Source organism: Orcinus orca, chromosome 6 (assembly GCF_937001465.1).
Source record: "Orcinus orca chromosome 6, mOrcOrc1.1, whole genome shotgun sequence".
Classification (NCBI taxonomy): domain Eukaryota; kingdom Metazoa; phylum Chordata; class Mammalia; order Artiodactyla; family Delphinidae; genus Orcinus; species Orcinus orca.
The window spans coordinates 85,210,052-85,229,307 of record NC_064564.1 but is presented as its reverse complement, the minus strand read 5'-3'; the positions used below and the strand labels follow the sequence as shown (position 1 = coordinate 85,229,307).

General features: G+C 37.7%; 1 protein-coding gene across 5 annotated transcripts in view; it reads right to left on the bottom strand.

Annotated features, from left to right (window-relative positions):
* ZCCHC7 (zinc finger CCHC-type containing 7) overlaps positions 1-19,256 on the bottom strand; it is a 248,461-nt gene that overhangs the window by 196,520 nt on the left and 32,685 nt on the right. The gene's annotated exons all lie outside the window — the stretch shown is intronic.

Here is a 19,256-nt window from a genome sequence, read left to right as displayed (position 1 = left end):
CTTTAACATACACTTGTCATAAACATTCTTTATTCAAATGATCAATTTTGAATCATTTCTCTATTTTCTATGCATTTATTTATTATTACTTGAGGTGATAGTATTTTAGATTCTGCTTTTCTACTTAAGACAACCATTTTCCAATATTAACAACAAAAAAACCACTGCATAAACATTTCTGATGACCCACACAGTATTCCATGATATAGATGTATAGTCAATACTTAATTATTCCACTTTTACTGAATGCTTATGTTATTTTCTTTTTTAAAAAATAACAAGGGCTTCCCTGGTGGCGCAGTGGTTGAGAGTCCGCCTGCCGATGCAGGGAACACGGGTTTGTGCCCCGGTCCAGGTAGATCCCACATGCCGCGGAGTGGCTAGGCTCGTGAGCCATGGCCGCTGAGCCTGCACATCCGGAGCCTGTGCTCCGCAGCGGGAGAGGCCACAACAGCGAGAGGCCCGCATACCGCCAAAAAAAAAAAAATAACAAACGCATCCTTTGTACTCATACAGTACTGGTGAGAATGTAAAATGGTTCGGTATGGGGAAGTTTGGCAGTTTCTTAAAAAATTAAACATACAACTACCATACAACCCAGCTACTGAATTCCTGAGCATTTATCCCAGAAAAATGAAAATTTATGTTCACACCAATCTGTACATGAATGTTCATAGCAGCTTTATTCATAATTACCCAAAACTGGAAACAATTCAGCTGTCCTTCAACAGATGAATGGTTAAACAAACTGTGTGCATCCATATCATGGGATACAACTCAGCAATAAAAAGGAATGAACTAATAATACACATAACAAATTGGATGAATCTCCAGGGATTGGAAAAAGCCAATCCTAAAAGGTCACACACAGTATGATTCCATTCATATAACATTCTTTTTTTTTTTAATGAAAGAAAAAGAATATTCATTTATTTTTAATGACTTATTAGAACAAATACCTATAGATATCATTATATATATGATATATAAATTAATTATACAATATATCATGTATTAATTATTAAAACATACTCTGGTAAATATTATATATTCAATATGAAACAGGAGGAAAGGGGGCAGGGCACAACCTTTAAAAGAATTACATAGCCCAAGGACACAACATAAACTGATTAGAACAAAATAGGTCCAAGATGGCGGACGAGTCTACTTCCACTAGACCTTGAGCCTCAGTATACACTCATTGTAACACATCAGCAAGCTAAGCGACACACCCACAGGTGCCAGGACAGTTCCAAGGATGACCATAAAGGTCAAAAAGTGGGCGGTGGCTCAATTCCTAGAAATCCCCACCCCTTCCCCAAAATAGCTGGAATACTCCTCCCACTCATCAGCGTATGAAATTACTCACCCCTATAAAACTAACAACCCCATACCCTGGTGCTGCCCTCGCCTTTTTTTTTTTTTTTTTTTTAATAGGTATACCTGGATTTAATTCTCACTTCTACCGCTTGGTAGCTGGATAGCCTTAGGCAAGTTTCATACCTCCCTGAAATTCACTTAATTCAGTCTGTAAAATGGCATAATAACTTATTATAGCATCCTTTTAGGAATTTTAAATCAGTTCTTGAAATAAAAGTACACAATATATAGACAAGTATGGATTCCTCAATAGATGTTTGACCTTTCATTTCTCCAGTATCCCACCCGCATCAAATAAAGAAAAATACTTTTTAAAATTTACGAATATTTCATTGTTGTAAAGTTAAAGCCATAAAAATAATCAAATGGCCTACTATCATACCGTTAGAAGAAAAAAAAAAAAGGTGTTCATGAGAGTTCCATATTAGAATACAAGTTTTCCTTAGGCACCTGTTTATGTATGCTATTCTGCTCTTTACAATAAATAATTAAATATAAAAAACTTAATTCCTCACTTTTAAGACCTTATTAGTTTACAAATTACATATTGACCTATGCTAAATTTTATACCGACCCATGCTAATGAATTCAGTACAGAAAACAAAAAACACTGCACTCAAGCAAACTACATATATATATATATATATATATATATAACTTATATGAGAATTGCTACTCCAGCTTTCTTTTGGTTTCCATTTGCATGAAATACCTTTTTCCATCCCCTTACTTTCAGTCTGTATGTGTCTCTAGGTCTGAAGTGGGTCTCTTGTAGACAGCAAATATATGGGTCTTGTTTTTGTATCCATTCAGCCAATCTGTGTCTTTTGGTGGGAGCATTTAGTCCATTTACATTTAAGGTAATTTTCGATATGTGTGTTCCCATTCCCATTTTCTTAATTGTTTGGGGTTTGTTATTGTAGCTCTTTTCCTTCTTTTGTGTTTCTTGCCTAGAGAAGTTCCTTTAGCAGTTGTTGTAGAGCTGGTTTGGTGGTGCTGAACTCTCTCAGCTTTTGCTTGTCTGTAAAGGTTTTAATTTCTCCATCAAATCTGAATGAGATCCTTGCTGGGTAGAGTAATCTTGGTTGCAGGTTTTTCTCCTTCAACACTTTGAATATGTCCTGCCACTCCCTTCTGGCTTGCAGAGTTTCTGCTGAAAGATCAGCTGTTAACCTTATGGGGATTCCCTTGTGTGTTATTTGTTGTTTTTCCCTTGCTGCTTTTAATATGTTTTCTTTGTATTTAATTTTTGACAGTTTGATTAATATGTGTCTTGGCGTATTTCTCCTTGGATTTATCCTGTATGGGACTCTCTGTGCTTCCTGGACTTGATTAACTATTTCCTTTCCCATATTAGGGAAGTTTTCAACTATAATCTCTTCAAATATTTTCTCAGTCCCTTTCTTTTTCTCTTCTTCTTCTGGAACCCCTATAATTCGAATGTTGGTGCGTTTAATGTTGTCCCAGAGGTCTCTGAGACTGTCCTCAGTTCTTTTCATTCTTTTTTCTTTATTCTGCTCTGCAGTAGTTATTTCCACTATTTTATCTTCCAGGTCACTTATCCGTTCTTCTGCCTCAGTTATTCTGCTATTGATCCCATCTAGAGTACTTTTAATTTCATTTATTGTGTTGTTCATCGTTGCCTGTTTCATCTTTAGTTCTTCTAGGTCCTTGTTAACTGATTCTTGCATTTTGTCCATTCTATTGTCCATTCTATCTCCAAGATTTCGGATCAACCTTACTATCATTATTCTGAATTCTTTTTCAGGTAGACTGCCTATTTCCTCTTCATTTGTTAGGTCTGGTGGGTTTTTATCTTGCTCCTTCATCTGCTGTGTGTTTTTCTGTCTTTTCATTTTGCTTATCTTACTGTGTTTGTGGTCTCCTTTTTTGCAGGCTGAAGGTTCGTAGTTCCTGTTGTTTTTTGTGTCTGTCCCCAGTGGCTAAGGTTGGTTCAGTGGGTTGTGTCGGCTTCCTGGTGGAGGGTACTAGTGCCTGTGTTCTGGTGGATGAGGCTGGATCTTGTCTTTCTGGTGGGCAGGTCCACGTCTGGTGGTGTGTTTTGGGGTGTCTGTGGACTTATTATGATTTTGGGCAGCCTCTCTGCTAATGGGTGGGGTTGTGTTCCTGTCTTGCTAGTTGTTTGGCATAGGATGCCCAGCACTGTAGCTTGCTGGTCGTTGAGTGAAGCTGGCTGCTGGCGTTGAGATGGAGATCTCTCGGAGATTTTTGCTGTTTGATATTATGTGCAGCTGGGAGGCCTCTTGTGGACCAGTGTCCTGAAGTTGGCTCTCCCACCTCAGAGGCACAGCACTGACTCCTGGCTGCAGCACCAAGAGCCTTTCATCCACAGGGCTCCTTAATTTGGGATGATTCGTTGACTATTCAGGTATTCCACAGATGCAGGGTATATCAAGTTGATTGTGGGGCTTTAATCCGCTGCTTCTGAGGCTGCTGGGAGAGATTTCCCTTTCTCTTCTTTGTTCTCACAGCTCCCAGGGGCTCAGCTTTGGATTTGGCCCCGCCTGTGCGTGTAGGTCGCCGGAGGGCGTCTGTTCTTTGCTCAGACAGGACGGGGTTAAAGGAGCCGCTGATTCGGAGGCTCTGGCTCACTCAGGCCGGGGGGTAGGGAGGGTCACGGAGTGTGGGGCGGGCCTGCAGCGGCAGAGGCCGGCGTGACGTTGCAGCCTGAGGCGCGCCGCGCGATCTCCCGGGCGAGTTGTCCCTGGATCCCGGGACCCTGGCAGTGGCGGGCTGCACAGGCTCCCCGGAAGGGCGTGTGGCTAGTGACCTGTGTTCGCACACAGGCCTCCTGGTGGCGGCAGCAGCGGCCTTAGCATCTCATGTCTGTCTCTGGGCTCCGCACTTTTAGCCGCGGCTCGCGCCCGTCCCTGGAGCTCTCTCAAACAGCGTTCTTAATCCCCTCTCCTCGTGCACCAGGAAACAAAGAGGGACGTAAAAGTCTCTTGCCTCTTCGGCAGGTCCAGACTTTTCCCCGGACTCTCTCCCGGCTAGCCGCGGTGCACTAACGCCCTGCAGGCTGTGTTCACGCCGCCAACCTCAGTCCTCTCCCGGCGCTCCGACAAAAGCCGGAGCCTCAGCTCCCAGTCCCGCCCGCCCCGGCGGGCGAGCAGAAAAGCCTCTCGGCTGGTGAGTTCCGGTCGGCCCGATCCTCTGCGCTGGAATCTGTCCGCTTTGCCCTCCGCACCCCTGTTGCTGTGCTCTCCTCCGCGGCTCCCAAGCTCCCCCACTCCGCCTCCCGAAGTCTCCACCCGCGAAGGGGCTTCCTAGTGTGTGGACACTTTTCCTCCTTCACAGCTCTCTCCCGCTGGTGCAGGACCCGTCCCTATCCTTTTGTCTCTGTTTAGTTTTTTCTTTTGCCCTAACCAGGTACGTGGGGGGTTCCTTGCCTTTTGGGAGGTCTGAGGTCTTCTGCCAGCGTTCAGTAGGTGCTCCGTAGGAGTTGTTCCACGCGTAGATGTATTTCTGGTGTATCTGTGGGGAGGAAGGTGATCTCCGCGTCTTACTCTTCCGCCATCTTCCCGGAAGTCTCCATATAACATTCTTAAACTTAAAAAATTATATAAATGGAGAACACATCAATGGTTGTCAGGGATCAGAGATGGCCGGGGAAAGGGAGACTATAAAAGGCCAACATGATGAGGGGTCCTTGTGGTGACAAAATTGCTCTGTATCTTCACTGTATCAATAACAGTATCCTGGTCGTGATATCTATCATATAGTTTTGCAAGATGCTACCATTGGGGGAAACTGGGTAAATGGTACACAGGGTCTTTCTGTACTGTTTCTTAAAACTGCATGTGACTCTACAATTAAATCAAAATAAAAAGATTTATAAAAACAAATCATTTATATATAAAGAATTTTTCTCTATTTCAGATAATTTCCTTAGGCTGCTGCATCAAAAGAATCAATCATGCTTTAAAGCCTCACATTTTGCCAAATTATTTCCTAAAAAGTCATGCCTTTCAACATTTCTCCCAAGCATATTGTTCTGCTGTTATGTGGTCTTCCAAAATGTAACTCAAGCTCCTCTCCTTTCCTCCCTGAGCTGCATCCTTAAGAAGGTGCCTCCCTCTCTGTCCCCACAGCATCCTACGCATACTGTGCTTAACCAGAGTGCTTAGTAATCTGCTACACAATTTTTTACTTGTCTCTACCCAATGTGATTACAAATTCCTGGAGAGAACAGATGAAATCTTTATCTGTGTACCTCCAGTTCCTTGCATATAAGAATTAAATAAATGTTTACTGAACTAAGGAATAAATAAACAAATACTATTAAAACATTCTCACGAATGTGTGTTACCACAGTTATGATTTTCCTGAGTGACTAAGGAATGATGATACCACTGACACATTTAGGACACTGTAAGACCAGTTTAAAAAGAAAGACGAGTTGAGCTGAGTTTGTGATGACTCTAAGACACTCACATGGGGAAATCCCAAAGGAATGATTGGACAGTCATGACCGTAACTCAGACTCTGGAATCATCTGCAGATGATACTTAAAAGACTGGGAATAGGAAGGGAAAAAAACAAATGAGTAAAAACAAGAAGTACACAATCTCGTTTACTATACGTGTTGCCTCTAATCTTCATTTTGTTCTTTTTTTTTTTTTTTTTTCTGCTGTATGCGGGCCTCTCACCGTTGTGGAGCACAGGCTCCGGACGCGCAGGCTCAGCGGCCATGGCTCACGGGGCCCAGCCGCTCCGCGGCATGTAGGATCTTCCCGGATCAGGGCGCGAACCCGTGTCCCCTGCATCGGCAGGCGGACTCTCAACCACTGCGCCACCAGGGAAGCCCTTCATTTTGTTCTTAAACTGACAATTTGATACAGAAGGCACATTAAAACTTTAAGAGGCATGAGGCACATAAAACAACTATCATTTACCATTAAACAACTAAATATACAAATGTCTTTAATGAATTTGGTAATCGACCAGGTCAACATCATCCACAGAGTAAATGATAATTTATCAATATGATTTAAAAGATATTACGAATATATCTACCCCAAAATATTTTTTTTCTACCTGAAAAAACTCGTTCCTGTGAATCAAATATAAATTAAACTGAAAAAGGTAACCTCTTAAACCACTATAAGCTAAAATTGTACATTAGAACTTATTAGTGACTAGTCTATAGAACTCAGGATCCTCTGGTTGAGGCACTGTAACATCAGCAGGAAAAGAAAGAGTTCCCAAAGAAGAGGTCTCTCAAGAAGATGCCAAATAGAGACTTGAATTAACCTGTATTAACAATTTTGTCTATTACTGAAATTCACACCACTTAAATGCAGCATTTACAAATATGATAACAACACAGCAGCAACAGAAAGTGTCTGAGTTGGCATTCTACCACCTAACTCTCACCACTACCAACAATGTACCTCCACTCCATTTCTAACAAAGACTACATATGAAATATTTTAGTATACATCTCTTAAAAATAAGGACTATTTCCTAAATAACCATAGCAATAATACCAAATCTACTTTTAATATGATTAACTAGCATTAGATAATTTCTAAATTTTTTTCATCCTTGAGATTCTGTAATCTCAAAAATTCTTTTTCAAAGAACAACTCACTCCATAAAAAAATATATGACACACTGGTTAACACTTATATTCCTAAATTTTAGAATTAAGTATCCCTTCTTCCTCCCAAATATGTTTTTGTTTTTATTTTTGCTTGAGAAAAAAAAGTGGTAGGTACGTCAGCATAAATTTTTTTAGGGTTAATTTTTTTTTTTTTAAGTTTAAAAACACCTCTATCAAAGACACATTTATAAGACAACTGATGGGAAATACATGTTTGGCTCTTTGCAAAAGTGATTGGCCACATTAAACTTCTCACTTCGGGCAAAAAGAAACCCTAACCAAACCGAACTGGCAAAGACACAGGCACATTTAATGTAATTTGAACTGGATAATTCAATTAAAAATTTTAAATTTGTAGCCTTCTTTATATAGCTAGTAAACACAAATTAATTCTTAATTTACCAATTGCTCAACATTACAAATTTACATACTGGGATGACATAGAAATACCAAGGGAGAAACTGCTACCATTAATAAGCTCACTAAATTTGGCAAGAAAGGTAAAGTTAACAGGGCACCAAGAAGGCAGAACAAGACAAACTGACAGGATCATGGCCACAATGACTTCTGCTCCATACTACATTGCCTCAAAATTTTTTCAAAAAGAACACAGCAATAATTAAAATTAATGAGAAACAGGATCCAGAATTTAGAAATTTTCTTTATAGTCTACTTTGTATCTAAAGGAATGCTAGTACATACAAACAATAAAAACATATTCTTTGGAAACAATAACTCCACATTACAAAAATCATTACACAATGATTTAAAAAAAGCAAATATATCTTAAAGAATTTCTGAAGACTTTTAATTACAAAACCAGCACTGCTGAATTACCAGGGGAATTAGAGTCAAGATCAAGCAACCATAGTGAAATTCCCACTGGAGCTCGATTTAGGTCAGAGGAGCTGGCAGACATCTGGCTGGCAAAACAGGTAAGAGTCTCACAAGTCTTCCAAGTATCTCTCAGGATGACAACTCACCCCTAGCAGATAGGTCCCTTAGTGAAATATTTGGTTCCATTCTCATAACAAAATATTTGTGTGTTTTTAAAAAGAGCTCATGCCAAAGTAACAGAGTTTTAGTCAACAAATAACTGCCTTCCTGACATCAATGGAATGGTTCTCTTGAGTTCATATCAAATCTCAAAAAAAAAAAAAAGGTAAGAAAGATTATATACTAGCAGAACCAGACATTTTAAAGCTTACTATAGGCAGGATCCTGACTATAACCTTTGTACTGTGTTTCCTGATGAACAGAGGAACTTACAGTTAGACTTTCCAGTTCATTTACCATTAAGACCAAGATTATTGCTTAACACAGCAACAACAGCAGGAACGTGTTAGGAAATCTTCCAACAGTTCAAAGAATTGCTACATAAACTGCACAGGATTAGAATGATGTCTCAGGATACAGAAAGGGTCCTGGCCCTTTAAAAGTTAATTTATTAATTTATTGATTCCATAAATCCATACTGAGTACTCTGTTTATGTAATTCATTTTACCAGGCATTAGAGAGGACATACTGAATATGCCAGAATATGCCAAAAATACAAGCAGATCGCAAATATAAAGTGAATCCCCATTCTCCCGATAAGCAGATTTAGAACTAAGCTTTCTGGCATCCAAATATATAAACCATTAGGGATACAGATGAAATAGTCTAATGTGCTCTATAGCACAAAGTCAAACCTCAAGAAATTATTATACACAAATCAAGAGTGAGTACCAAACTTCTGCCTCCAACTAAGATAAAGTAGCAGAGATCTGATTTTCCAGTCTGCCTGAAACCATCAAAACAAATTAAAAAAAGACAAAATATATGAAACAATGATGTTTAAGACACTGGATGTCAGGCAATAAAGGACAATAAAATCCCTGAGAGACAGGTAGGTAAACCCTCCCACTGCTGTAGCTTATTGCCTTGAGAGGGTTTCCAGGCCACGGGACAGGGAGTGGGAACACAGGTAGACCCTGACAAACACCAAGAGTTTAAAAGAAAAAGCTGAGAACCCAGGAAGACCAAGGCAGGATAGGTTCAAAAGATATAGTAACAAAGGGGAGAGAAACAATCACACAGATCTCCAGAGGGCCCCACTGAGTATTTAGCAGAGTTTTCAGCATGCGTGTAAGAAAACTCTCTGAGGCTGGGGAAAGAATCATACAAAAGGATCAGACAGACCAGTACCATGCACCCACATGGGGATGGGAACAGTGCCTGTTTCCACTGGTCAGGGTGCAAAATCTTTTAATTCATGGGATGCTATGTAGAGCACCCAGAAGGGTCTTGCCTCAGTAGTGGGGCATAATTAGCCCTAGACTAAACACTCCCCTGTTCCCACCTAACAATCTTAAAAGCAAAACCCAAAAGGATCAAATAATTACAAAGTAATTTAATTTCATCCCAGAAGAAAGGTCAAGAATATTTATAGAAATATAAAAGTAATCAGCACCAAACAAGTTAAAATTAGTGTCTGGCACCTAGTCAAAGATTGGAAGTCATTCAAAGTAGCAGGAAAATATAACTCATAGTGAAGAGAAAAATCAATCTACTGAAACCAACTCAAACTTAACACAGATGTTAAAATTAGGAGACAAAAACATTAAAACACTTGTAATAATTGTATTCCTCATGTACAAAAATTAAGTACAGACATGGACAGTATTTTTAAAAGATCCAAATCAAACTTCTACAGATGAAAGCTACAGTGTCTCAGATTAAAAACACACTGGAAGGAATCAGTGGCAGATTAGATATTGCAGAAGAAAAGATTAGTGAATTCGAAGATAAAGCAGTAAGAACTATCTAAAATGAAACACACAGAGGAAAAAAGAATTAAAAATGATGAAAACAGCATCAGTGAGCTATAATTTCAAGTAAGCTAAAATACATGTAACTGGAGTACCCAAAATGGGGAGACAGAAAAAAAAAAACTGAATTAATTGCTGAAATTTTCCCAACTTTGACCTCAAAAGAAATGGCATTCGTTTTGAGACTATTTACCAGGAGAGACCATATTCCAGGCTATAAAACAAGTTTCAATAAACTTAAAAGGATTCAAGTCACACAAAATATGTTATCTGAACACAATGAACTAAATAAGAAATCAATAACAGCTCTCTGGAGAATTCCAAAATATGTTTTGGATATGTTGCTCTCTTGAATGGTGATGGCTTCCTGTGTGTATAACAAAATTTATCAAATTGTGTATTTTAAATGTTTGCAGTATGTCAATTTTGTACCTTAACAAAGTTTTGGGTTTTTTCTTTTAAACAAAAGTATCACTTTGCTAATAGTAATAGTCATCTATACGATACTTCACTCATAGGTGTTTATTAAGAGCTATTTTCTTGAAACATCTCTACAACTTTCCAAAGTATCTAATTGTGCTCATTCATAGCACACTAATGTGAAGGAGGAGATTCTTGGCTCTCCTGCCAAGAATTCAATGTCTACCTCCATAGCAAAAGAAATGTTGTCTGCCATGACAAGATCTTGAAGGATCACATGAAGAAGTGCTAGCTCTTAAGAGGCATTTGAGCATGGTCCACCAGCTAAAGGAGTTCTGTAGCTATCATGATTTGACCTCAAAATACTCTGTATATTGTAGCTGCAATGCAGAGAAGAGGACCAAACTGAACACAGATGGACATGTCACTTATCTCCTCTGAGCCTGAGATTTTTCATCTAGAAAGTGAGAGCACTGGCCTTGAAGCAGTGATTTCCAATCAATCTGTGCCAGCATAATACTGGCGGACTTGTTAAAATACAGAATACTGGGTCTCACCCACATAGTTTCTAATTCAGTAGGTCTGGGGTAGAACCTGGAGACATATTCTTAAATCCTGGCATAAAACAAGATTTGGGAAATTCTTGCCTTTTAGGTCCTTTCAGCTGCAACATTCTTTAAGCAGTATTTCCAAAGACTGCAATGAGAGTGGAGTGCCTGGCAGCCATAAGGGTCAAAGCAAGGTATAACAGTGGCACTCTGAACAAGGTACACAACAGAGGCCCTCATGTTTAATGTTAAGGGAATTGCTTTAAATTCTACTAATTTGGGAGAAATAAGTTTAAATTTTTTGAGGATTAGTGTCAAGCCTGATCCATCTTATAAATAGGTTTTTTCTAGTTAACCACTGCATTCTTTATCTTTACTTCTTTTCAGACTTGCCAGAGACCCCAAAGAATGATCAGTTATTCCAAAGCAATTCTTTCCCCCTTATTCTTGGGATATTTTAGAGCAGAGTACAGATCAGAAATTCTACAGAACCAAAGACATTGTCCCACATGCTTGTAGCTTCAAGATGGAATAGCAACAGTTATAGGAACAGAAAGGCAAAGATTTCTGCAAGATCTTCAGAGCTTGAGAGTGAAAAGTTAAAACAATTTCCCCCAAATCTCATAAAATTATAGAGATACAATACTAATGTCAGCTATAAAAGTTGACCAGGGCTTCCCTGGTGGCGCAGTGGTTGGGAGTCCGCCTGCCGATGCAGGGGACACAGGTTCCTGCCCCGGTCCGGGAAGATCCCACATGCCGCGAAGCGGCTGGGCCCGTGAGCCATGGCCACTGAGCCTGCGCTCCGTAACGGGAGAGGCCACAACAGTGAGAGGCCTGCGTACTGCCAAAAAACAAACAAACAAAAAAGTTGACCAAACTCCACCCTAACAAAATCAAAAGGTTCTCATATTGTCACCTCATCTCTGCTTCTACTGCTTTGTGTACAAAAATAACATCATTTTTTGGAAATACTGAAGTTCAAATGAAACTATTATTTCTCCCTCTACCAAACTGGTTTCTTATATTACTTCATATAACAGGTTAATAGATGATTCAAAAATTTTAAGTAATAACCATCTGTTAGGTAACTACATATTTTAATATTTTCTTAAATATTCTAAAGGTAAATTAAACTATTTTCATAGTCAACAGCATCAAGTTATTGTAGCTGAATCCTGAATTTACTCTTTATCCTAAAATTTTATTAAAATTCTACACCTCTGGACACAACTACAACTGAAAATCTGTTTTAGAAAGGATTATATGAATCAGACAGAAATAGAAAAATATATCTGTTAAAGTTGTATGAATAAATGTGAACAGCATGCAAATCAACTTTTATCTCTAAACTCTCTGTCTGTGCCCCAAACAGACAAGCCAATGATTTAATACCTTGGGTATGTTTTGTGCCACTAGGCAAAGTAACCTAATTCTCTTAATTCTTGGAATTGGCTGCTGTTCCAAGACTAGGAGGATTGCATTGAAAGTGGCTATGGCATACTATAATACAATTAATATGCTGCAGAAAGAAAAATAAGCTTAAATTTTATTTGGCAAACTAATATATTTTGTTGCCACCTGCAAACCTGGCTGTAAACTGTAAGTTGCCCCATATTCCTTGATCTTTCACACATTCTATAAAAATCATTCTTCTAATGATAGATTCTAAGGAGAATTATGAGAAGCCTAACAATTTTATAATTTATTTATCTTTGTAATAAACTACTCATTAGTCAATTCACTCCAGAATAACATGTTTCCATATTAGTTAAAAACATATGCATTTATTATGCCCATTACTATAAAATTCATGATAAAATATACAAGTCTCAAGGGAGAAATGCCATATAAAGAACTCTCAAACCTGTTAGACAAACTTACTGTCTTCTATATTCCCTCTAGACTCTCATACTTCTACATCCTCTTTTCCTTGACCACCACCACTCATAATCAAAATCTTTTTTTGTTATTTGTTTCTCCCCTTTTGCATCACTCATCAAATTTGTCCTGCCTATGTGTTCTTGTTCAATGTGAGGCTAAGTGCTTAAAACCAAACAACTTCTTTGGGAATCTAGCACCACTAAACATAGAAAGGGGGAAATAGCATATATTTATTTACTCCTTGGAGCATTTTAATTAAGTTTCTGTCCAGGGACATTGTTTAGACTCAAAATGTCACAATAAATGCTCTCTTAACAAATCTTAATCCACTAACTAAAGTAAAATGCTCTCAATTTATTTTGTAAAGTATATTGATGCAATAGAATACTAGCTCATGAGTAGCAGATCACTCATAAGTTACCCCCCTCACTTCGGCTTTAACCAGTTGAAGTATATACTGTATACATTCCAAAGCTAATTTTGCCAGTTGTACTTCTCACTGTGATATTTAATATAAATAAGTGCTAAGTAAACCAGTGAAATGATTAAAAAAGAAAAGACTGTGGTTTAAATGAGCTGCTCAAAGTTAATGTCAAATTAGATGAAGGCAAGCCAACAAAAAAGACTAACACTCAGGGGCGGGCAAGGGGGGGGCGGGGGCGCGCGGATTCTGCATTCATGTTGTTCCAAAACATTGGCTTATGAAAGAAATATGATGAAAAACTTTAACCAGCAGAGTGATAGTGATACTCAGAAAAAAAGGTCATGACCTTCTACCAAAGGACTGGCAAATGAGTGGACATTAATTTAAAACATGTTTTAATTTAAAATGGTATGTTTAGTGTTCATACATATCATTTTTCATGATTCTTCATTTTAATCAGATGACTACAGATCCTGATAGAACCAGACAAAAAGGGCTTTCTACTCTAATCAAGAAAGTGTCCATATTTTCTTAGTGAATACAAATATCACATTCAATTTCCAGTAACACAACCCTCAAAAGAGATCTACTAAGTATATAAAATATTAAGGAAACTGAACAGACTCCATAAAAAAGCACTGTAAGTTATGAGAAAAATCTCAAGCTTTTAGCCCTAAAGGAAAAGGTGTGCATGTATATATATACACACATACATATTAAGGTCTGTTGTTGATGAGAATGTTATTTTTTTTCTGGGAATATAAATGTAAAATACGTTACTACTCTAATTTTTATGTTAAGAAAAAGGAAAAAGCCCATCTAATATATAAATAATAAGTATATTTATCTATTCTAGTTCAATAACGAAAGAAAAGAAAACAAGAAAAATGAGAAAAGGTGGGGGGAATCAGAGGATCTACTACAGGCACAAGTAAGCCAGGTCAAAAGCCAAATAGAAAGAAATATACAACCAGAATGAAAAAGAAAGGTAAGGGGAAAAAAGGAGAAGGACACAGAAGAACATAAATGTACACAGGAATAGACAAACATATAGGCACTTTCATAAAATAAAACTACATCATGAGATTCTATTTAGGATAGAGCCAATAAACACAGTTGTCCATATTATATATACGTGCAACTACAGATGTAACAGAAACATTAACTTTTTGCATTTAGCCAAACGTTTACCAAGCCTGACTTCCATGGAGAAATAATAGGCAATGAAAAAGAAATAATTACAAAGAAGCTGATTCTCTAAAAATGGTCAGCCCTCAGTCTCTACAAATCAATTCACCAATTCACAGTGATGAAGAAGAGTAATACTATATGTCACCTATCTATCTATCTAGATATATTTAAATATTTTTTTAAAGAACAGTAGTCATTTGATTCTCCCTATCTCCAGAAAGACTACACATTCTCTTTCAAGACCTAGTTTAATACTTACCTCCCTCATGAAGTTTTCTTGGTTTCCTGTCAACAAGAGATAAATTCCCTCTCTTCCCTGAACACAAAGATTTTTATATCATTCTCAGTTATTATCATATTCAAATTATCATTGAATTCATACATCCTGTATTTGAGTACTTGTCCTATATGCTTATACTAGACGACTGGATCTCTTGGTCTCAAGACCCTTTCATACTCTTAAAAATTACTGAGGACTCCAAAAACCTTTTTTAATGTGGGTTATTTATCAATATTTACCATGTAAGAAACTAAAGCTGAGTAATTTTGAAAACAAGTATTAATTCATTTAACATAATTCATTATATGTTAATATAAATAACATTATGAAAAAGTAACTTTATTTTCCAAAAAAAATTTTAGTAGTAAGAGTGGCTGTGTTTTACAAAACTCTTTAATGACTTGCCTAATAAAAAGCAGCTGGATTCTCATACCTGCTTCTGCATTCAATCTGTTGTGGTATGTTATTCTGGTTGAAATATTACAAAGAAAATCAGGTTTGATAGATATGTAGTTAAAAAAGGGAGTATTCTAATAGCCTATTCAAATAATTGTGACTATCCTTCTTTGATACTCTAACAAAACTTAGCTGCAATGTAGAAAATAAAACTATATCAATGAACTTTCATGTACTGTGTTAACATTAAAATTAATTGGTCTATCCTGTACCTTGAAAGGATCTTTCACCTCACAAATAATTTTGTAACATCATGTAGGGGTCACATGGAAAATACTGTTCATTGAGTTATGAAGATTTTCCAAATGTTGACATATTTCATTATACAATAATCAAAAAACAAAATCACACTTGTTAATGTCACAACTGATCTCATCACAAAAGTCTTTAAGAACTGGAAAGCTCTGTCAAACTCACCGTGATAGATATGTCTCCCAAAATCCTAATTTTTGCTTGAAAGCTCAAATTTTTATCATTGGCAACAAATGTTGGCAGTTATTTTCCTTGATGTGGCATGCTTACGTCGTTCATTTTCAAGAAAATGTCTGTAAAATACCCAATTCTGAATAGTGGTACGTTGTCGATTGTTCTTTGAAGTAAAACTTTCATGCAAAACGAGGCTAGCTCAACTCAGAAGACTGAACAAGTGCTTTTCCGTCAGTCAACAATCACACTTCAGGATACAACACAAGTGCTTTATGTGTACTCATTTCATCACACAGAATAATGGGGAAAAGTGATAAGGGTAGAGATTTAATAAAACTTAATAATTTTTCTGCTTTATCAAGGACATTAAGCAAAACCAGTTTTGGTTTTCTTTGTTTTTAAACTGAGTTTGTGGTGGTGAAGAATACAATGACTACTGGTACAGTTTGGTGCCAAAGCTCTGATTCACGCTGAGGCAGCAGCAGTTTTACCCACTGTTGCTTGTGTACTATCAGAGCAAATATCAACACAATGAAAAAGGAAAATAGTATCTTATTATGATGGAAATAATAGTTTTAATCTTGCAGGAACCACAAGGGTCCAACAGCCCACATTCTGAGAAACACTGTGCTAGATTACAAACTTCTTAAGCCAGGAAATCCATTAACTTTTCACAATGCCTTGCCACAATAAGGCTGTTGATAAGGAAGGAAGGAAGGAAGGAAGGAAGGAAGGAAGGAAGGAAGGAAGGAAGGAAGGAAGGAAGGAGGGAGGGAGGGAGAGGAAGAGGAGGGAGGAGTAAATGTATTAATGAAAGAACATTGGTAACATGGGTAAATAAATATCAGCTAATTTGGAGGCTGAAGAAAGTGACAGTATTACCATTTTAACAAATGCAGAGAAAAAAAATGGCAATGAAGGCATATCTATTTAAACATTCCCATTAAAACTCCTTAGGCCAGGAAATCCATTTACTAAAAAGTTCATAAACTTCCAGTTACCAGAGTAACAAAGCTTGGCTTATAGTATAACTATGGCCATCTTTTTAACAATGACCCATTTCATAAGGAATTTAATAGCTTAAGCAAAAGTCGAAAATGTTCATACAAGATTTTTGTTTTTGTTTTTGTTTTTTGCAGTATGTGGGCCTCTCACTTCTGTAGTCTCTCCCGCCACGGAGCACAGGCTCCGGACGCGCAGGCTTAGCGGCCATGGACCACGGGCCCAGCCGCACCGCGGCATGTGGGATCCTCCCGGACCGGGGCACGAACCCGCGTCCCCTGCATCGGCAGGTGGACTCTCAACCACTGCACCACCAGGGAAGCCCCATACAAGGTATTTTTAACCTCTTTTATGGTCATTTGGATTGTCCATTCCATGAAAAAGAATTTCAAATAATTTTTACTCCATTTAGAGAAACTATTCAACAAACATTTACTAAAGACCTACCATATACAAGGCATTCTACTGTACGCTTTACAGTATATAAGAAGGGATAAAATGTGGTCTCTCCCTTCGGAACTAACACACAGCTCAGAAGAGAAGTTCAAGAAAAGCTAAAATAGCCTTTTTATAGCCAAAATATAATGAACCACCACAGCTGTTAAAAAAGAAATTAGATATCTAATGTTAACGTATGCGTTTGGAGAAATTTCATGAAAATAGCTTAAATCAAAAGAAGAAAATTTAATTCAAGTAAATATTCAGAAAAATTGAGCTTTACTAAGGAGGGAAAGATGGAATGGGAAAAGAAACAAGAAAAGCAAATCATAGCTTAAAGCAAAGAAATCCATCAAGAGATATGAGGATGAAGCCTACCTGATCCCACTGTTTAGCTACATAAGAATTTTAGCATTATATCCCACCAAAATAAAACAAAAACAAAATAATAGCTAATACACACGAACTAACATGTCCAAACTACCAATAAAGAGAGTCTTTATAGCAAAGTTGGGGTCACTTTGGATGGATGGTAGACCAGATGGTGATATTTTTGACAGGTAAAAAACTCTAGTCTTAAAAAAGAAAAAAAAAAACCCTCTAGTCTTATTCAACTTTGCAGGCACCTCTAGTGCTTAACACAGAAAGCAGTTGATAAATATTTGTGAACTGACGGGGCATCTACACTGCATGACAGGCAGTGCCAAAACAAAATATTCTTTGTACATCCTTAACCAATTACCAGTTGATAAGATATCTGGCAGAACATAAAGAAGAGAACAAAGACAGTATATTTTAGGTAAGTAGGTAGATAGGAATCTGAAATCTGGTTAAATTTAATGGACTGCTCTCTGAGAATGAGGACTTTAAAAAATTAAGGCACTCTTTAATATCCAACTTCTCGGGCTTCCCTGTTGGCGCAGTGGTTGAGAGTCCACCTGCCAATGCAGGGGACACGGGTTCGTGCCCCAGTCCAGGAGGATCCCACATGCCGCGGAGCGGCTGGGCACGTGAGCCATGGCCGCTGAGTCTGAGCGTCCGGAGCCTGTGCTCCGCAACTGGAGAGGCCACAACAGTGAGAGGCCCACATACCGCAAAAAAAAGAAAAAAAAAAAAATCGAACTTCTCAGTACACCAATGGCTAGTTTCCAAGAATTGAATGTTCTTAATTGATAGCATAAGATATCCAATCACTGAACTTGAACTTATAATAGTATTCACACACACAAAAATATTTTAAAAGGAGAATTAGAATTCAAGACGATTTAGTGTCCAGTCTTACACTTAGGTCTCTAATCCATTTTGAGTTTATTTTTGTGTATGATGTTAGGGAGTGTTCTAATTTCATTCTTTTACATGTAGCTGTCCAGTTTTCCTAGCACCACTTATTGAAGAGGCTGTCTTTTCTCCACTGTATATCCTTGCCTCCTTTGTCATAGATTAGTTGACCATAGGTGTGTGGGTTTATCTCTGGGCTTTCTATCCTGTTCCATTGATCTATATTTCTGTTTTTGTGCCAGTACCATATCGCCTTGATTACTGTAGCTTTGTAGTATAGTCTGAAGTCAGGGAGTCTAATTCCTCCAGCTCCATTTTTTTCCCTCAAGACTGCTTTGGACATATAGCTGATTCACTTTTTTATAAAGCAAAAACTAACACACCATTGTAAAGCAATTATACTCCAATAAAGATGTTTAAAAAAAAAAAAAGACTGCTTTGGCTATTCGGGGTCTTTTGTGTCTCCATACAAATTTTAAGATTTTTTGTTCTAGTTCTGTAAACAATGCTACCGGTAATTTGATAGGGATTGCACTGAATCTGCAGATTGCTTTGGGTAGTATAGTCATTTTCACAATATTGATTCTTCCAGTCCAAGAACATGGTATATCTCTCCATCTGTTTGTGTCATCTTTGATTTCTTTCATCAGTGTCTTATAGTTTTCTGAGTACAGGTCTTTTCCCTCCTTAGGTAGGTTTATTCCTAGGTATTTTATTCTTTTTGTTGCAAATGGTGCATGGGATTATTTCCTTAATTTCTCTTTCTGATCTTTCATTGTTAGTGTATGGGAATGCAAGAGATTTCTGTGCATTAATTTTGTATCCTGCAACTTTACCAAATTCACTATAAAACTCTTAGAAGAAAACACAGGAAGAACACTCTGACATAAATCACAGCAAGATCTTTTTTTGATTCACCTCCTAGATTAATGGAAATAAAAACAAAAATAAACAAATGGGACCTAATGAAACTTAAAAGCTTTTGCAAAGCAAAGGAAACTACAAACAAGACAAAAAGACAACCCTCAGAATGGGAGAAAATATTTGCAAATGAATCAACAAAGGATTAATCTCCAAAATATATAAACAGCT